A 20829-nucleotide genomic window follows, 5' to 3' on the forward strand; every position below is an offset into this window, starting at 1 on the left:
ATGGACGATGTAGTTTTTGGATGAGATTGTTGACCAGACTAATTTATATGCTGAACACTATTTGAGGGACAACAGTGCCAGACTTAAGCTCCACTCTAGAGCCAGCTGGTTGACTTCCACAAATCTGGATAAGTTGTAGAAGTTCTTGGGTTTAACTTTTCTGAGGGGCTTGATAATTATTATTATATATATTGTTTATTAGTCAATTAAAACAATAAACACAGCACAGTACACAATACAAAGCAATCAACCCTAAAACATCATATTATAGGCCTAAACAATTTCCTTCAGCCTTCCTATATAGGGATAAAAATGCCAAATACAAATGATAAAAATCTTCAGATGGCTTGATCAAGGACCGACAATTAGAATAAGGTTTGCGGTGCTGCCATTTATCATACTCCTACATACACCACTATAGGTGTTAAAGTGCTTGTGTGCAAATTCAAGCAGTGAGAGTCGGTACTATGCTAAGTGGAAAATGGTTTTTAGCTAAATATGGTACCTATATGCAAGACTGTGCTTTATTAAAGTGCCAATACTCAAGATAAAAGTGCCAGGTTCAGTAAATTATTACCTTAGTAAGATGGGATAGGGAATGGCCACTATGGGGGACCCTAGCAGCCCGAGCTTGCAGTTTACCTGCTCATGGATATTTGCCTAAAAGACTGCAGTGGTTGTCGAGGACTAGGATCAGGTTCCAGGACCCCCTTCCTCCAAGTTCAGTCAGTACTCAAAATTAATCAGTTAAAAGATTTTTTCAAATAGCCAAAAACTGCACTAATCTAATGTTTAACTTTGTAATAATTGGGCCCATTGACTCCAGAAGTGCAGTCCTACAGGATCTGATTCTCCATTTAATGAATTCTCACCTTACTAGGGTTCTACGTTGGCCCATCAGCATTGGACAGATGCATATAATGTGGAGCAAAGTATCTCTCTCCTGATGACACAGACGACAGGTCCGGACTTTAGGTAGGGCACCCATCCTCCATTTTAGCATGAGGTCTACTTTGGGTATCTCTAAAAATCTTCCGTCTGTAAGGTGCTGCCAGCAGGAGCGATTCTCTTGATATTGAATAAGATTTTGACACCAACCAACTATGATGACGTTTGGACAGCATTTCCTTATCCGCAGACCAGCTTTGCAATCTTGTCAACTTATTCACAACTTTCTTAAAAGTTTGACCGGTGATTTTCGAGTTCCAAAGGTCGCCCAACTCTAAAGACCTGATACTATTATCAAGATGTTTTTTATGGGAGCTGTAGGAGAATAGGATCTGCTTCACATGGGTACTCCCACTTTTTGCTGGTGTTTTACTGTTTTTCGACCTTAGTCTGGCTGTGGCCCTGCTAATCAGGACCACAGCCTAGCTGCTTCCTTTCTAAAATGGTTTCCATGTACATTAGGTACATATCTAATTGGATTCTGGAGTGCCTTATAAGCCCCTAGTATATGGTATACTATGTACCTAGGGCATAGGTACCTCAGAGTCCTGCCAGGGGGTGCAGCATATTTTATGCCACCCCTGGGAAGCACTCCAAAATGGCACCACAGGTCTGCTACTGCAGCCTGGGTAAGGGTGTGGTTGCACCCCTTACAGTGGTATTGGCTACCTATATCACTGCCATATACAGACACATATAAACCTATATGCCACTCCTATGGCAGGCCTTTACAATCCTGAAGGCAAAGTGCTTGGTTTTATGTGAGAGGGGGCCCAGGCATGGGCTGAGCCCCTCTGCAGCTTTCACAAATACTTCCTTATGGCTGTTCTGTGATACAGCCATACCATATACTCTTAAGTGCATTATAACCTCTCGGTAAATGCTAAGTTTGGAATGGCTACATCAAAACATGTCGTGTTTGGTGTCAAACGCTTTGGAATACAACCCCCCCCACCTATTCTGGTGGTGGGGGTAGCATTCCACCCTTCTAGAGGGAGAGACATGTTCACACTGGCTAAACCCGGTAGGACTTTCCTGGGCCCTGGCATCACAAAATGGATGCCTTTGCCACAGACACAGGTCTGGCCTCCTGCTGCTGACCGAAACTCCAGGAGGGGAGGCCTGGACAATAGGTTTCCTGTCGAAGGGAGGTGTGACCACCTCTCCAGACAGGCAGATGTGTATTGGGGCTGGGCAAGAGCACTCTCTGGTGCTTTGAAGTCCTGCACTAGGGGCACGTTTGCTGTCCCTGTGCATAGCCCAGTCCAAACCGGCTGCAGGGGCTACCTGCCCCTGCTCTGCGTGAAACGGGACAAAGGAAATGGGTGTAACCACCCCTCTTTCCAGGCCCACCCAAAGGTGAGGCCTTAGAGTTAGTCCATCCCCTAAACTTATTATAAGTATCGGACTTTAGATAACCCTGGTCGAAACTCTGCAACGTACATCCTGGACCTTCGACGTTTTATCCTGACCAGAAGACTGAAGAGATCTCCCTTGGGGTCAAGGAGTGACTCCTTTGCTTGGCAGGCACCAAAGAAGTAACTGACCGGTCTGCATTGCTGAAGCTCCCGCTGGACGCCGAAGTCTTTGCATCACCAGATGTGGATTTTCAGTTTTCTCCAAGGCTACCCTGAGTCCACAGCAAAGCTGAGGCCTGTGGCTTTCGTGGGTGACGTAGAACCGTGACCCCTGGACACCGTAAACTTTTGCAGCAGCACTATCTTCCTGGTCCTCCTTAAAGTTGTGCTTTGGGCTCCGAGTAGCTCCAGCCTTGAGCACTTCCTGCACCGAAGATTGTTGGCCTCCACTCAACAAGTGACCCGTGGGCCAGCTTTAAGTGAGACCACTTGAGGCTCCTTTGCGATCACTAGCCTGTTGGCTAGCAGGTCCCCACGAAGGCAACTCCTTTTCTGATTGGTCTTTCCTGGTTGCTCCAGACGTGCCCTGACTTACCCTTGCAGGGTGAGTCCCACAGACCTTGCTGGTCTGCACCGCAGTCCTTTCTCTAAATTCCAGTGACTTGCCGTTGCCAAGGCTTGTTGGGTCCATTCTGGTTGCTGACACCGTAGCACTCAACAGACTTTGTGGGACAGCTCGAATCCGGACCTTGTGGCTGAAGAGTCCAGACACCCATCAACTCACCTGAAGCACCCAACATCTGTGGGCATTGGTCCATCCTGCCCTAGGTCACTGGTAAGTGACCCAGACTCTGTCCCCTCTGCTTTCAGGTTCCTTCCATTCTAGATCCGGCCTTCGATCTCCACGGACACTTCTCCTCTTCACGGTAGCAGCAGTTCTTTGCAGGCTCCCATTGAAATCGACAACGCGGCCCGACACCAAAAGACACCTATGCAACCGGCTTCCCTGGGTGAGGTAACTCGAGTACTCTGGTGCTCTCGCGGGTGCTAGCCCTAGAACATCTGAAGTCCAAAAGGGTTTGGTCCTGACTCGATTAGAAGTGTCCCTAATCTTTAAATTTCCAAACGCGACATTGCCCATAGAAGATAACGGTAACCCGCAGTTGTGTTCACACGCTGCATACAGTCCCCGTGGGTCCCCTGTGTCACTACCTTGGGTGGTTCCTTGGGGTCCCAGCGATACTACAGGCTGTAGGCCTAGTGTCTGTCCCAGTCGTGGTTCTTATACCACTTTTTTGGTATATGGTTTGGTATGCCCCTAGGTCCCAAACGTGTATTTGTGCTATTACTGATGATTGCTATCTTGTAACTTAAGTACTTCGAACTCCAGTCTCATAAAGAGACTAGAGGGGTGTGTGTTAACCTAACTACATATATTTTAAATATATACTTGGTGTGGTTGTCCTTTTATTTGATCATTCAAGAGATTATAGACTGGTAAAACAAGCTGCTTTACATTCCTCCAAGACTTAGCCTGAAGGCTGCTCTCCATAGCTACCACTAGGATAGCTTTCAAATAAAGTTGTCTTTAATCATTCACCATAAGGGGTTGTTTGGACTGATACAAGGAGCCCACTAGAACTAGTGGACAGCATATATCAGGCCACCTTCTCACAGGAGCCGTTTCCCAATTGTAAATTACTCTTGGACCAGACTAGAGTTGCCAAGGTGTTATCGGGCGCTGCAAGCAATTTATGACAAAACTTTACAAATACTGTCAGCCTGGCAAGTGACTGTTTTGTAAGTGAAAATTCTAACCTGATTTGAGCAGACGAGGCTGACCTAGGTAGCCTGAAGGTTTGTTTATAGGGTCTTATTACCAATTTGTCAAGCAGAGGAGCCTCATCACCTAGCATTATCTTCGATCCATATGCAAGGGTTGACAACAATTTGACTTTCATAACTGGCGCCATAGATTTCGGATCGTGACCTTTTATGGATCTAGCCAGTTTTGAAAATCCATAATTGATGGCCTGGGCTTTAGCCCTAATCGCCTTCTTCTGAGATGCAAAGGTGCCATCTGCATCTATATTGACCCCTAAATATACGTAGGTGGCAACTTCATCAATTTTATTTCCATTAAGATGCCTTTTTTGACTTTTGTTGGGGCCCTGATTGCAAGCCATCTCACTAGTTGTTTTGTAGTTTACTTTCAGGTCGTTCTTTACTGTATAAGTACCAAGGGAATTAAGCAGCCTTTGGAGGCCTGTATGAGTATTGCTAAACAGCAGAAGATCATCAGCGTATAAAATGTGCGACATTGGTTGCCCTCCAACGCTCGGAGTGTGAGCTATCTGCCCAACCAATTCTGCTGAAAGATCCGTATAATACAAATTAAAAAGAAGGGAGTTAAGCACACAGTCCTGTTTTACACCAGTTGTTGTTTGCACTTTCCTTGATACATTGTGTGTCATAATCAATATTTATCTTGACCCATGTGTCCGAATAAACCAGCCTGATTGCACGAAGGATATTGGGTGGAATGGCCCATCGCTGGAGTTTGGCCGATAGCTTGTTCCGGGGCACACAGTCAAAACCTGCCTTAAAATTTACAAAACACATGTAGAGAAATGTTCCTGTAGCCTTTGCTCTATTTGTGATTAGGCACAGGGCCATGAGGTTTGTTAGGGTGCCTTGACCACTCATGAAGCTAGTTTGATTTAAGGAGAATTTTCCATTTTCATAGGACCAAAATTCTAAATCATGTAATAGTAGCGTGGAGAAGAATTTCAGTTCAACATCCATCAGTGCGATTAGTCGGTAGTTGCTAGGTGAACTTGCCAGACCTTTTTTAAAAATGAGATGAAATATTGAACCTCTCCAGCTATCAGGAATAATTAAATTTTCCAGGAAGCCAGCCCAATGAAATATGAAGTGCTTAAACAGTGCTTGGGGGAGCCCATTGGGTCGGGGCACAATCAGATGACACTCTCAACCTCTGCCGATGTCATTATCAGTGGGGCAGTTTTGTCTTTTTTGAAGCTAAAAGGACTAGTCGTAACCACCGAATCTTCCTTGAAATGTAATTTTAGGTATTGTATTATTTGCAGCTGCAGAGCCTTTCTCGCTCCTATTGATTATTTGTCAAAATCTTTTTGAATCATTTCTTGAAGTGGCGTGGAGCAGCTGGGCCCATGCTGTTTCTTGTTTAGCTTGTTTATGCACCCAGATCTCTTTTCTAGGTGCCGTCTCTCGTTCCGGCATTGTTGCAGTAGTTCTCAATCTCCTTGGTTATGACGTGATTGTCTGAAGAGTTTGTCTACTTGCCTTCTTGTTTTTCGAACATGGGCAGGCATAGTTGTTGTTTTACAGTGAACTAGTCGAGATACCTTATTGTAGATGTTCTCTTTCTGGCTTTACTCATGTTGTCGGAGAGTGTTTCCCACACCACTAGTGGATTTGGGCCTGATAGGGCTAAGTCCTGCAACTTTCCAACTGCCTCCTCAGCTAAGAGGTTGACGGAGCATGAGGACCATTTCAGACGTTTAAGATTTTCTGTACGAATCTTCCCTGCAAGGGGCTTGATAAGAAAGCCGTTGCTGTGTTCATATTGGTCCACTAGTCCTTTAATGGTCATGGCTATATTTCCTGCATCCATGAGTCGTGATTGGTATTTACTTCTTCTTTGGATGCTGCATTTGTTGATAATGCTTCAGCTCAACCTGATTCTGACTGTCTTTTTAAGATTTGGCTTGTCCTTGATCACTTTGTAGATCTATTTTCATAGATCTATGTTCCAGGGAGAGAAACAGCTATGGATGAGTCTTTGGTCCTGTTCAAGGGCCGTTTGGTTTTTAGACAGTACATTTCTAGTTAGAGGATGTTAGAGAATTAAGATGTATATGTTGTCTTATATTAGTACTGGATATTTCTACAATTTCAGGGAGGACACTGGAAGGGATTCTAGTATAGACTCCCCTGGTTTTCTGTACACTTTCAAAGTTAGTGAGAAAATTATGTGGGAATTGGGTAGAGGACTTTTTCAACTTTCAATTGGTCAGGGAATTGCTCAAAGTGGACACTGTTACTTGTGGCACAATCCGCTCTAACCATAAAAGTTACCTAAAATAGCTTGTTTGTAAAAAACGTGAAAAGGAACAGTGCATTACCTTGATGAAATTCTAGCTGTGAACTTTTTTGGCTGGAGAGATGTCTCAATGCTGACTACCATTCATGATGAACGTACTTCTCCTGTGACAGTTTGAGGTCAGGCTGCTGAAGTGCACAAACCTCTGTGCATTTTAGACTACAATAAGCACATGGGTGGTGTGAATAGAGTAGATCAGAGGCTGGAACCTTTCACTGCTGTTCATGAGGCTTACATTTGGTGTAAGAAGTTGGCTATCCATTTATTCCATTTAGCAACCTTCAATGCTTTTGTTGTATTCAAGGATTGTTCTCCAGGGTTGAAGATTACATTTGTTTAGTTTCAGCAGTCTGTGATAGGCAATCTTGTTGTGGTGGAACGGCAAGAGTTCCTACAGTTCCAGCTGTGGAGGATTGGAAGATCACTGCCTTCATGATCACATACCTCCCACACCCAAAAAAGACTTTCCCATTATGAGATGTAGAGTCTGTGCCCGTAGTGGTGTGCGGAAATAGATTCATTTGTACTGCCCCTATTGCCCTTCTAATCCTGGGCTGTGAATCCCCACATGTTTTAATTTGTACCACACGCAACAGAGTTTTTGGGAACATCTGCGAGCATAACAGTAAAATGACTGCTCTGTATCGTTTTATATTTTTTGTTCGGATCTCACGGTCAGTAATCAGACAAAAGCCAGTCTGATTACTGTTTCAATCAAGTAAGTGTATCAAAGTAGTGTGCCCTTGAATGGTGCTGTCTGTTGATGTGAATGTTGCAATGTGCTGGGCCCACGGGTGGCAGTGTGAATGGTCTTGTGTGTGCCAAGTATGAAAGGCGTGTGAATGGCCTATAAAGCGGTTGGTGACTTGTTGCAGCTTTATATCTCACAAACTGTGCCATTGGATCAGTTTTTTTCCCTTTCCATTATTAACAGTGCATTACATTTTTGTGAAATCTCTTGTTAATAAAATGTTATGTTCTGAACCTTCACTCACCCTTGTGCCAAATCAAACCAGTTTGAGGACTTCGGGAATAGATGGTTATGCAGTAATATTTGTCTTTTCTGTCTTTCTCTTCCAAGATGTACATTGTTGCTAGAGAAAATCTACAAAAACTAGATATTTTCCTAAACTAGACACTAAGGGGAGTACAGGGTGATGTGCCTCTTGTGCATCCCAGCAGATTTTCTCACCCACAAGCCCTGCAAACCACAATATGTGACTAAAATCTCATATTTTCATTGCATTACTGTGCCATATTCTTCCAGAATCCGAAAGAAAATACACTTTTCTTACCTCCCAGTATTCACCCCGGTCTTCCAATATAAATGCTACTTCACTTGTGTGGATGGGCCAAGTGTCCATGACAGGGAAGAGCCCATCAAAATTATTGATGACAAACAACCTGTTTTTTCAAGGGATTCATCTGCATTTTCAGTCCCGGGCTCGGCAGCCATCTAGAGAAACCTGCCAAATCCAGACAATTATGAAGACTAGACATCCTGAGGAGTATGGAGAGGTTTGACTGGCATGGAACCCCCAATGTTTTCTTACCCAGAATCCCCTGAAAACTTCTGATTTAGATTAAAAAATCACATTTTCCACACATTTATGTGCTGAAAAGTTGTGGGATCAGTGGGCTGACACAAAGTTCCTATTACCTAGCGTTCCCCTGGGTCTCCTGATAAAAGTGATACCTCCCTTGTGGGGGTGGGTCAAGTGTCTGTAACAGGGAAGGGCCCAAAATGTTTTGGGAAGGCATAAACATTATTAATGACAAAACAACCTAGGGGCAGATTTACAATTCCTGGCGCATCCCTGCAAATCAGCAGGGATGCGCCAGGAAACTTGCGACACGCATCACAATCCTTGCACCACCGCGGATGCACCGCATTTACAATGCGGCGCATCATAGCACAAGGAAATGCAGATGTGTGTCGCATCTGCCGTCATAACGCTGTCGCAGTGCTGGAGTTGTATCGCGCTGTGCCATTCTGGCCTACCTTGCACATGGTGCGTCGCACCTTAAGCCTGCTTCAAGCAGGTGCAAGGTTTTGACTCAACGGGGTCGGAGAAGTGACTGAGTGAAATCGTGTAGATTTCACTCAGGCACTTTTCCGAGGCGTTCCTGCACGGGAACGCCCCCCAATGTGACGCATCTCCCTAGATGCGTCACGTTGTAAATATGCCGCAGCATGGCGCTAGCTTTACGCCTCCGCTGCGTCACAGAAGTGATGCAACGGTGGCGCAAAAGTGGCACACGGGGCTTGTAAATCTGCCCCCAAGTTTTTGATCCCGGGCTCGGCTGCCATCTAGGGAAATGTACTAAATCAAGACATTTCTGAAAACTAGACTCTGGGTGAGTCCAGGGAAGTGTGGCTTGTGTGGATCACCCAAAGATTTCTTACCTAGAATCCCCTGTAAACCTCAAATTTACACATTTTCCTCACATTTCTGTCCATGTTGTGTTTTGGGACATTTCCTGTCACGGGTCCTGGACCTACTCACTCAAGTGAGATACAATTTTTATCAGTGGATATGGGGAAATACTGGTTGGAAGGAAGTTTGTGGCTCCCCACAGATTCCAGAACTTTCCACCACAGAAATGTGAGGAACATTTCTTTCTTTAGACAAATGTTGAGGTTTGCAAGGGATTCTGTGTAAAAAAACATGGAGGGGGCAACACAAGCCAGCACATCCTTGATTTCTCTAGGTGTCTAGTTTTAAAAAATGTACAGGTGTGGTAGGTTTCCCTAGATGCTGGCTGAGCTAGGGTCCAAAATGCACAGCTAGGCACATTCCCAAAAAAGGGACAGTTTTCATTGAAAAAATGTGATGTGTCCATGTAACATTATGGCCCATTTCCTGTTGCGTGCACCAGACCTACCCACACAAGTGAGGGACAATTTTTATTGGGAGGTTTGGGGGAATGCTGGGTTGAAGGATGTTTGTGTCTTCCCACAGATTCCAGAACCTTTCATCGCAGAAAATTGAGAATAATGTAGATTTTTTTAAAGAACAATGTTAAGGTTTGCAAGGAATTCTGGGTAACAGAAACTGGTGTGAGCCTCACAAGGCATCCCATCATGGATTTTGCTGGGTGCCTAGTTTTCAGAAAGGTACAGGTTTGCTAGGTTTCTCTGGGTGCCTGCAGAGCTAGGGTCCACAATCCACAGCTAGGCATGTAACAAAAAAGGGTCAGTTCTCACTGGAAAAATGTGATGTGTTTCCGTTGCGTATTGGGCCCTTTTCTATCGTGGGAAATAGGTCTACCCACAAATTGAGGAGCTATTTTTATTGGGAGGTTCAGGGGAACACAGAACAGTAGAAGATGTGTTGTTACCTATTGCCCTTCTCCTTATTTCTGCCTTCCAAATGTAAGACAGTGTTTAAAAAAGAAATACTTTTGAAAAATGGCCTCTTATTCGGAAACTAGTATTGGCAACCTCAAATTCAGAGATGTGCAAATAACCACTGCTTCTAAATTCAATATCTTGCTCCCATTTCAGGAATTCATAGGTTTCCTTGATACCTATTTTCCACTCTTTATATTTTACCAAATGAATTGCTGTGCACCAGGTACACAATGAAAAACATTGCAAGCTGCAACTCAGTTATTGGCTCTGGGCACCAAAATAATCCAGCGGACTTAACAGAATATTGCTTTAAAAAATCTGCCATATTTAGAAAGAAGTTACAGTGAAAACGTAGACACAAATGTTTTTTTTTCAACTCAATTTCAATATTTATTTATCTCAGCTTTTACTTTCTTTAGGAAAACCTTGAGGGATCTATACAAATAACCCCTTGTTAAATTTTGTATTTTATATACTTTTCAGAAATGCATAGCACTCAGGGATCCACCATTGGTTTCACACCCAGTTCTACCACTAACTTGAAGGAGGTTAAAAGCACACAAAATATGAAAAATAGCCTATGTCCCATTAAAATGTCAAAACTGTGTAGAAAAATGTGGTTTTCTGACAAAAGTCTGTTCCTGAAAGCTGGGAAGATGGTGATTTTAGCACCACAAACCCATTGTTGATAATATTTGCATGGAAAAACCAGATGTTTTCTTCTGCAGCACTTTTGCCCCACTTTTTTCCCCAAACAACAAATGTTTCCTGTATTTTAGCGAATTTCTCGGTCCCTTCCAGGGGATTTCACAAGCCTTGGGTACCTTTAGAATCTCCAGGATGTTGGAAAAAAAGGACGCAAATTTGGCCTGGGTACCTTATGTGGACAAAACGTTATGGGGGCCTAAGCGCAAAATATCCCAAACAGCCAAGAAAGGCTTAGCACGGGAGGGGGGGCTGCGAGGGGGTTAAAATGTAGTTTTTTTGTATAATGGTTTGTGTTGTAATTTTATTTGATTAATGTTATTTGTTTCACCCATCAACATACGTTGAATCAAATATTTTAATGTATGTTATATTGTATACTGAATATAGATTGTTTTGATAATAAATGTATTTTCCAATGTTTATATGATGACTAATGCTATTTATCCTTCTATATTTTTCTTTACAAATTTTTAACCTGCTAGGCCTTGGAATGGTTTATTTTGAATTTCTCCTCTCTATTGTGTTGTGTTGAATATTTGCTAAATTTTATGTATACTTTTTGATTTTGTTTCCCATTTCATGACTTAATTTTACCTGCTTTTTAAAAGTAGTTTAGTCTTTAATTTAAACTGTTTTATTATAATACTACTTGAAGGTATATTCATCATATAAAAAAAAATACAAAAAATATTCAATTACTTTTTCCTTTTAGTTTGCTGCATTTGTTTCTGCAAGGTCATTTTAAGTATGTATATATGCATTTGTATTTATAAAGCGCACTGTCACCCCACGGGTATTCTGGCGCTATATTACGCAGCTACGGACACAGAATCCAGGAAGAAAGTGTGTTAGTGAGTTTCATCTTGCAGCATGTTCTAATCTTTTGGGAAGAGCCATGTTTTAAATGTCTTCCTGAAGTGTAATCCTCGGTCATGCATGCTCTTCCTCCAAATCTAGTTTTATTGAACCTGGCCCGGATTGCCAGATTAGCTGATTAGGATTGTAGATTTCTTTTTGGGGCATGCCAGTTAAACCTATTTAGTAAAGGGGTTGGCCCAAGGCTGTGTAGTGCCTTATACACAATACAGAGAGATTTTAAACATATCCTCTGCACCAGAGGGAGCCAATGAAGTTCCCCCAGGGACAGGGATGCAGATGACCTGCGTGGTCTATTTAGGGACAGCTTAGCTGCCACCATTTGAACTCTCTGTAGTCTCTTTATTAAGAAGTTCAGAGCTCCTAGTAACGGAGCGTTACAGTAGTCCATTTGGCTCAGAATTACACTTCTGACCACTAAGGCTCTGGCCGAGATTGGGAGCATTGGGAGTATCTTTCGTAAAGCTCTAATGAGAGAGAAACAGATTCCAGCTTTTTTCTTCACCTGGGTTTCTAGGCTGAGCTTGTTATCGAAGATTACGCCTACATTTTGAACTGTCTCTGAGGGTGTCGGGGGATTGTCTGATCGTATGGGCCAGAAATTAGACGGAAGGGAGAAATACATTTTTGCCACAGGTCAGAATAGAATCTCCGGCTTATCACCATTAAACTGCAGTGAATTGTCTCTAAGCCAAGCTGCAGTTCTTTGCATGCATTCATGAATGATATCGAGTGGCAATGATTGATCTCCTTCAAGGGAAAGGATAATTTGGGTGTCATCTGCATAGTTGAGTAGGTTGATTTTATATGACCTAATGATTGAGATAAGTGGCCTCATGTAAATTTTAAATAGTATGGGACTGATTGTGGATCCCTGTGGAAAAACCATGTTTAATGTTTCTGTATTCAGATTGGTAGGGTGGGAAGGCCACAGCCTGTTGTCTGTTAGACAGGTAGGATTGCAGCCATTTTGCTACCATGCCTCTAACTCCAATTGAGGTGAGCCGATTCAAGAGAGTGTCATGGTTGACCGTATCAAATGTGATAGACTGGTCTAATAAGATCTGTATGACCGAGTGGCAGTAAGGCAGTTTCAGTTCCATGTCCAGGTTGAAATCCAAACTGCCAATCTTCTAATAAGTGGTTGGTTTCTAGAAAATGAGAGAGTGTTTTGCTGATGAATCATTCCACTATTTTCACTGGGTAGGGTAGGGAGATATTAGCCCATAGCTGTTTGGTGACATAGGGTCTAAAGTTGGTTTCCTTAGAAGTAGCATAACTATAGCCTTCTTCCAAAGTGAAGGTACTATCCACTAGTCAGGGATTGGCAGTAAATCTCACAGAGCTGTCTGAAAAGTTCCTCCTTTTACTCTTTTCATACTCAATGAGGTAGCGGGTCCTGCTGGGACCCCAAGGACACATTCAAAGCTAATTTATTAAAGTCATACTCTGTTAAAGTCTCAAAGTGTTCTAGGATCTTTATCTTATCCTTATCAGCATTATCATGCTTGTGGAGCATGGATGGAGTTGTGTCTGGATCTGTCTGGTCAAGCAAACATGATCGATTTTTGGAGGAAGTGTCTAGACCATCAATGATTTTGCAAATTTTTTCCTTAAAAATCACAGCCAGGGTAACACACAGGTCTTGTGAGGAAGTGTCCTTGTTTTTAAGGCACTCTGGTTTAGAGAGTTTGTTCATAATTTTGAATAACGTTCTAGCGCTGTTGGGTGCAGCCAAGATAGTGCTAGAGTAGTATTCTGCTTTAGCTCGGGAAATCTCTATTGTGTATTTATGTATTGCTTCTTTTAGAGCTATTTAATCCTCTTCCACATAAAGTTTCTTCCACTTTCTCTCTGCTGTTTTACAGCACAGTTTTAGTTGTTTTAACTCCACACTATACCAAGAAGCTGACAGTCTGTGTGAGTTCTTTAATTCTTTAATCGGGACAATTTGGTCTAAGATGGTTCTAATCTGCTTACTGATTTCTAAGTAGTTCTCATCCACCGATTTATTTATATCAAAGGGGCATTAATTATTGTACATGGGTTTTTTCTTAGTTATTCTCAGAAGCTTATTCCATTCCCTGCCAAGGCGAGTGGTTTTCTTGATTGTTGTCTGCTGGACCAACCTTGGGTTTAGTAAGGAGAAGTTTACTAGAGAGTGATCTGTCCAACATAAATGGAGAATACTTTCTATGAAATTAAGTTTTTATTCTAATTTATAATTGGTCCAAACCCCAGAGTACATGGACAGCCATCAGCCACTGCTACTGATGGTACTTCTACTCCAGACCAGGAATAAGCCTGCAGTGAGGAATCCACTTCTGCAAGTCCGAATGATGAGGAGCAAGCTGGTCCATCTGGCCTACCTGGGCAGTCAGCTACAGTGAGTCTCACTCGACCCACACCTCCAACCCCAGTTGATACCAAACATTAGCCTCTGGATATCTCCACTTCCTGTGTCTAAAGGAAAATGACTCCAATCTTATCTCCCCACTCCTGGCTGCTGTTGATCCAACACTACATCAAGTTCAGCCAGGACCCATTGGAATGGGGAACCCTTAGTCAAGGGCACAAGGTAGTGTGGGTAGGGGTAATAGGAGGGAATCTGGGAGCCAGCAAAGCGAGGCCACTGAGTTTATTATCACCAAAGCCACCATCAACCAAGGCTTGGGAATCCCTCAATGAGTCTCAAGAGGTGATGTGCCAGGTTCTTACATAGCTCCTGGAGATGAAGCAGTTGCAGAGGGAGAACAATATTCAGATTCAAAACCTAAACTCAAATTTGGGTTCCCTGACTGGGGTTCTGCATTATTGTTTTCCCCATATGTGCATGGATATCCAGCAACATCTTCCCCTTTCTGTGGTCGAAGAAGATCTAGGCCTACTACATCTGCCTCAGCCACAGAATGAGAGGCCCTGCCATGAAGGGAAACACCTGCACCCACCTCAGTCCCTGCAACTGTGGATTCACCAGTTCCCCTCAGGAGGAGACGCTCATCCAGACCACAAGGAGAGAATGGCAGGACCTCCACCACCAGCAGCAAGAGATGCAGAACCTAATTTCCTCCAGTTTGTAACTACCATTAATTCTGTGGGCTATATTCTGGCCACATTTATCCTTTTGATGCCAATTGTATTTTGTACACTGAATTTCAAACAATTGTGGCTCTTCAATATTACTTTCCTTCACCATGATTGACTTATGGGGGAATATGTATCAAGCTATTTGGAGGTCGCAAACACTGCGAATCGCTAAAAACTGTGTTAGCGATCGCCAAATTGCTCCCCCTTTTGTATGACAGAGTTTCGCAGTGCAAAATAGGAATTTGCAAAAATTGTGAATACCTATTTTGCGAGTTAGACATTCTGTGAATCTAATTAGCGACTTTGCAAATTCCGACACGCTATTTGTGATAATCGCAAAAGCGTTGCCGCAATTTGCGAAATTGCAAATCTATGTATCAAAAATTCGCAAATTGCAAATCCACGAAATTCGCAATTTTGCACATGATTATTACCAACAACCCTGAGCAGATGGTAACCAGGTGCAACCTATTTAAACAGGCCCACAATCCTACAGGGCTTTCCTCAATGGCAGCGCTGTATGTGATATCCAGGAGGATGCGGATTCAAGCAGCAGCATAGAGAAGGAGGCAACAGAAACGGGTCTTCAGAGTGCGTATCTGTCAGGGATTCCGTGGCCGGTTGTGACGCTAGCTGTTGTAGCGTATTCCCGGCCCGGAACTACATTTCCCAGAGCGCATAGCGGGGCACGGCGTACGTGCCGAGGAGGCGGAGCAGGAAGCAGCAACTAAAGCTGCGTGAGCCCCGGGCGGTGCTGCCCATTATTCGTACCTGATATCTGTTCCCGCGCAGATTGGAACCCCGGCTACTCCTAGAGGCGGTAAGAGGGTCCTGGATGTAAAAATCCTGGAACCGCCATATTCTTGAATCGGACCGGTGACGGACGTCCCTGGTCACGCTAACTCCTCTGTTGGGAGAGACACGCCCTCGATGCTGTCTCATGCAGAGGAAAGTTGTCGCCCATAGAGGCGCTTGGGCAGCGTTCTCTCTGTTGGAAAAAACCAGACTCGGTTTTTATGCAGAGAGGGTATTGCGCCCGCGATTTGCAGCTTGTGTATGAAGTGTGGGTGTGTACTTTAATTGAGAAACAAGAAAACACGCATCACGAGTAATACGCTAAGCAAGTGAGGAGGGGCTATAGTTCCTGCAACTAAAACCTTATTCAGCCATAACAGAATGGGTGTGTGAGAATCAACACGCTGGTATCACTATTGGTGGCATTGACAGTGATTGAGAGCGCTCACAGGCACAAAGCTCTCTTTTGGGCAGAAAGTTTACACGAGGGTTCCTGGCCATATGCCCTATTGTGGAACGTGTTCTTTGCAGTTGTAGTTTTGTTTCTTTTATGCCTCAACTCAGGAACAAAAGCGCATAGAGGAGGAAGAGACGCTGAAAGCGACACCAGGTGACTGGACTCTGGTTTCACTTGGCTTGCCTCCGAAGGCGCTACCTTCGTTTATCTTTGGATGTGCTCAGGTCCACCCTTCTTTTTCTTTACAGGGAGGAAGAGTGAAGTAGTGGGGGTCGGTGGGGGAAAAAAGGGAGTTAGAGGGAGAGAAGAGGCATAGCTGCTAGGTCTTCACATTGTTTCTTTGTTTCTATCCACAGGTCTCCCTCCCCGCAGTCCACATCCTTTCCTTCCCCCGCTCAATTGCCCCAAAGGTCTGTGTAGATACACATGCGCCAGACTTGGGTCGATTCAGAGGTGGGCCCCCATTGAGCATCGACACAGCCCTGAGGAAACGGATTTGGAGAGCCTGACAGAATAATCGGCCTAAGAATTAGTCTCCTCCTGGTTGTGTTGACTTTCGGGATGGCTACCCTAGAGGACGTAGTGGCAGCATTAGCATTGGTCCAAGCGGAGTTGGCTGCCTCGCGGCCGGAAACCGCAGCACTACACTCCCGGGTAGATAGACTACGGAGAAACCCTTTTGACATAGGGGGAACCCCACACCCACCGTCAGTTGTAGTGGAAATGCCGGCACAGATTCCGTTAGCCCCCCCTTAGAGGTTTTACGGGGATATAAAAAAGGTTCAAGTAATCCTCACTCAGGTGCTCCTGCATTTCTCCTGCAAACCAAAGATGTTCGTCACCAACCAAGCCCAGGTGGTGTTTTTGATTTCATACCTGGGTGGAGAGGCAGCCCAGTGGGCGGTCCCCATAGTAAGGAGAGACGACCCAAAACTCTACGATTGGGATGAGTTCCGGGAAAGCTTTGAAAAAACGTTTGACAGAAGGGCCGAGACGTTTTCTGCAGACAGAGACCTGTTGGAACTACGACAGGGGTCCTCGGAGCTGATCAGCTACTTGAATAACTTCCAACGACTAGTTGCGGAAACCGACTGGCCAGAAGCCAAACAGTCGGCTGTTTTCTATCAAGGACTCTCCGACGAACTCAAGGACGTGTTAGCCCAGATATATCCCCAACTCAGGACAAGCACTGCACTCATAGATCTCACCCTCCGGCTGGATCATAGGTTACGAGAACGCTGAGGAGACCACAAGAGGAAAGACCATAATAATCTGTATGGCGATCGTACCGCCCCATGGAGAAAACGGCTCCAGCGTCAGAACCAATGGAAATAGGAACCGTCAGGGCTTCGCTAACAGTAAGTGATAGAGACTATCGCTGGAAGCAAGGACTGTGTCTACTGCGGGAAGAAAGGGCATTTTCTTAGGGAATATCCTGTCAAACCAAAGACCAGTCGGGCCCGACAAGGACAGGCGACAGTCCTTTCCACCGAAAGAGAGGAGGGAAACTACAAAGCTTGAGCACGCACGAAGGGAGGTCCTCAAGCGGTCGTTCCATCCCTTCGGTGGACAACTTAGTCTTTACAAAAACTGATCATTTATTCATTCTTATGACTCTTGAAATTAACGAGAAGATTAAGCAGGTGATGGTCATGATAGACTCGGGAGCCACGGGCTGCTTCATGGATAAAGGCGAAGCTCAACGACTAGGGATTCACTTCGTTCCCAAGTTGAACCCAGAGACGGTGTATGCCGTAGATGGCAAGGAACTAGACTCCGGTCCCATCACCCATAACACACCGGACTGTGAATTATGTTATGAAGGACACCACAGAAAAACGTTGTCGTTTGGAGTAATACAAGCCCCGCACTACGGGTTATCCTAGGTCTTCCTTGGCTGCAACGACATAACCCAACCATTTGGTGGGCCACCAAGACACTGAGGTTCGAATCAGAACACTGTCGGATTCATTATATCCCGACTACTACCCAGCCCTCACAGATCCTAGCAACTAACCATCACATCGCGACAGCTGCTGAAAAGGATGTAGCGCTGCCATCATGTTATGCGAACTATGCCAACGTATTTAGTGATACCAAGGCAGAGGAGCTACCACCCCACAGGGATTACGATTGTCGAATAGACTTGATCACAGGATCGGTCGTCCCTTGCGGAAGGGTCTATGCACTTACGGTATCCGAAACAACCTATCTTCTTAAATACTTAGACAAACACCTAGCGTTGGGTTTCAGAAGACCATCCAGATTGCCTGCAGCGTCCCCCCTGTTTTTTTATTCCAAAGGCTAACGGAGATTTGCGCTGCTGCATCGATTACAGGGCGCTAAACACCATCACGGTGAAGAACCAGTATCCGCTTCCCCTGATACCGGTGCTCTTGGAACAAGTACGGACGGCTGGCATATACACCAAATTAGACCTCAGAGGGGCGTACCATTTGGATCGGATAAAAAAGGGGGATGAATGGCAAACAGCGTTTAAAACACGATATGGGCTATACGAATACCTAGTAATGCCCTTCGGGTTATGCAATGCCCCAGCGGCATTTCAATTCTTTCTCAACGAGGTTTTACGGGAATATCTGGACCACTTTGTCGTGGTCTACATCGACGATATACTGATATATTCCAACACAGAGAAAGAACACGCCGATCATGTTCGTTTGGTACTACGATCCATTTGGAAACATTCACTGTTCTGCAAAATCACAAAGTGTGAGTTTCACGTCACCACTGTGGAGTTCCTAGGGGTCATGCTCACCCCCTCGGGCCAACTTATGGTGGAAAGAAAGGTGAAGGCCATAATAGAGTGGCCCCATCCTCGCACCGTGAAGGAAATCCAGAGTCTCTTAGGGATTGCCAATTTCTACCGCAGATTAATTCAACAGTTCTCGGACTTGGTAGCCCCATTGACCCGGTTAACCAGAAAAAGGATGCCTTTTGGATGGACCGAAGATACCCAGAAGGCGTTTGACAGTCTCAAACACGCATTCACAACGGCCCCGGTCCTCTGTCACGCCGACCCGTCCTTGCCATTCGTAGTGGAAGCCGATGCTTCCGAGTTAGCAATCGGCGCGGTACTCTCGCAAAGACACAAAGCTACAGGCTATCTGCATCCTATTGCATTTATGTACAGGAAGCTCAAACCAGCGGAGCAGAATCACACTATAGCGGAGAAGGAACTGTTGGCGATCAGAGACGCGTTCCTTGAGTGGAGACATTGGCTGATGGAGGCGGTCCATCAGATCACGGTATACACCGATCACCGTAACCTACGTTTATGAGGGCCGCTCGACATTTAACCCCCCGTCAGCTCCGGTGGATGCTCTTCTTCGCAGAGTATCATTTTGTGGTGACCTTTCGACCGGGGGTACAGAACAAGAAAGCAGAAGCCTTAACGAGACAAGACGTGGCTCTTCAGGGTACTCAGCCTATCGAAGACTCCATAATCGAACCCAGTCGGGTGCTGTGTATCGTACAAACCGACGGCTTTCTGCATGGAGTCCGGCTAGGTATGTGCTCCTTCAGGTGGAAGACCTGGCTCAAGACCCATCCGGAGTGGCGGATGAGACAAGGACTCCCTATAAAAAACCGACAAGTGTTGCTCCCTACCCAAGGGTTACACAAAATCGCATTTGCATGGTGCCATGATCTCCCATGGGCAGGACACCTAGGAGGCAGAAAGACGTTGGAGAAGGTACTGCACCAGTTCTGGTGGCCGTCGGTACACCCCGACGTGCTAGCCTGGGTACAGGAATGCCCAAAATGCGCCCAAATGAAGGCAGACCATCGGAGAACACAAGGACAACTGCAAATCATGCCAACACCAAAAACCCCGTGGGAAAGAATTTCAGTAGACTTCGTGGTGGGGTTGCCGGAAGACCAGGGCCACACGGCCATTATAGTAGTAATTGACTACTTAACGAAAATGGGTCATTTTATTGCCTGCAAACAAGTGCCCACCGCAAGCCAGTTGGCCAAGCTGTTGTTGGTCCATATCGTAAGGCTACACGGTCTTCCCAAGGACATTGTTTCGGACCGGGGAGCCCAGTTCACAGCCGGTTTCTGGAGGACTTGGTGTTCTGAGTTAAGGGTATCCTCTTCCCTATCCACCAGCTTTCACCCCCAAACGGACGGCTAAACGGAACGTCTGAACCAGACGCTCAAACAATACCTCAGATGTTATGTTACGGAGAACACCGACGAGTGGGTTGATTGGCTGTGGATCGCTGAAATCGCATACAATGGCGCTATGCATTCCTCCACTATGCACACCCCGTTCTATAGCACATATGGGTTTGACCCCCGGTTCACTTCCTTGTTCCTTCCTAGCACCAATACCCATTTCCCTGATGTTCGCGCTAGGCTCATACACATGCGTAAAACGCTTCTAGCCACACGAAACAACTTGATTAAAGCCAAAGAAAGATATAAGACACAAGCAGATAAACACAGAAGGACAAGTCCAACGTACAAGAGCTGGGAGTGCGTGTGGTTGGCCTCGAAACACATTAGGTTTAAAAGACAGAGCATATTCCACCCCAGGTACATAGGCCCGTATCAGGTTGTGAAACACATAAACCTGGTGGCAGTGAAGCTCAAGCTCCCCTCACACTTGCGCATACATCCCGTGTTTCATGTATCCCTCCTGAAACCCGTGCATTGCAAAGTACAGAAAAAGCATATACAAACAAACAACACCAACGACGGACCAAGGTTAAGCACTTCAATTCCTAAGTCTAAGAATATTTTTTGAATTTGGTGCAGCAACTTCCAACATCTGTCGTTGTTAGATGTTCAATAGTCCAAGAAATTTTACAAAAAGGAAGGTGCACTCAGAGTTGAGTCCCAATAAACAAGTATATTCCAAAGCAATATTTTTCTTCTTTTTATTTTAGAAACAGCAAACAACCAACGCGTTTCGTTCCCTTTGCCATAGGAACTTCTTCAGGGCTGTAATCAATTGTAAGACAACATGAACATGTATAAAGACAACATATATAAAGACAACATACATATAAAAACAACATATATGTATATCAAAGATATTTTAACAGAAACAAGACTAACCTCACATTAT

Source organism: Triturus cristatus, chromosome 1_2, assembly GCF_964204655.1.
Source record: "Triturus cristatus chromosome 1_2, aTriCri1.1, whole genome shotgun sequence".
NCBI lineage: Eukaryota > Metazoa > Chordata > Amphibia > Caudata > Salamandridae > Triturus > Triturus cristatus.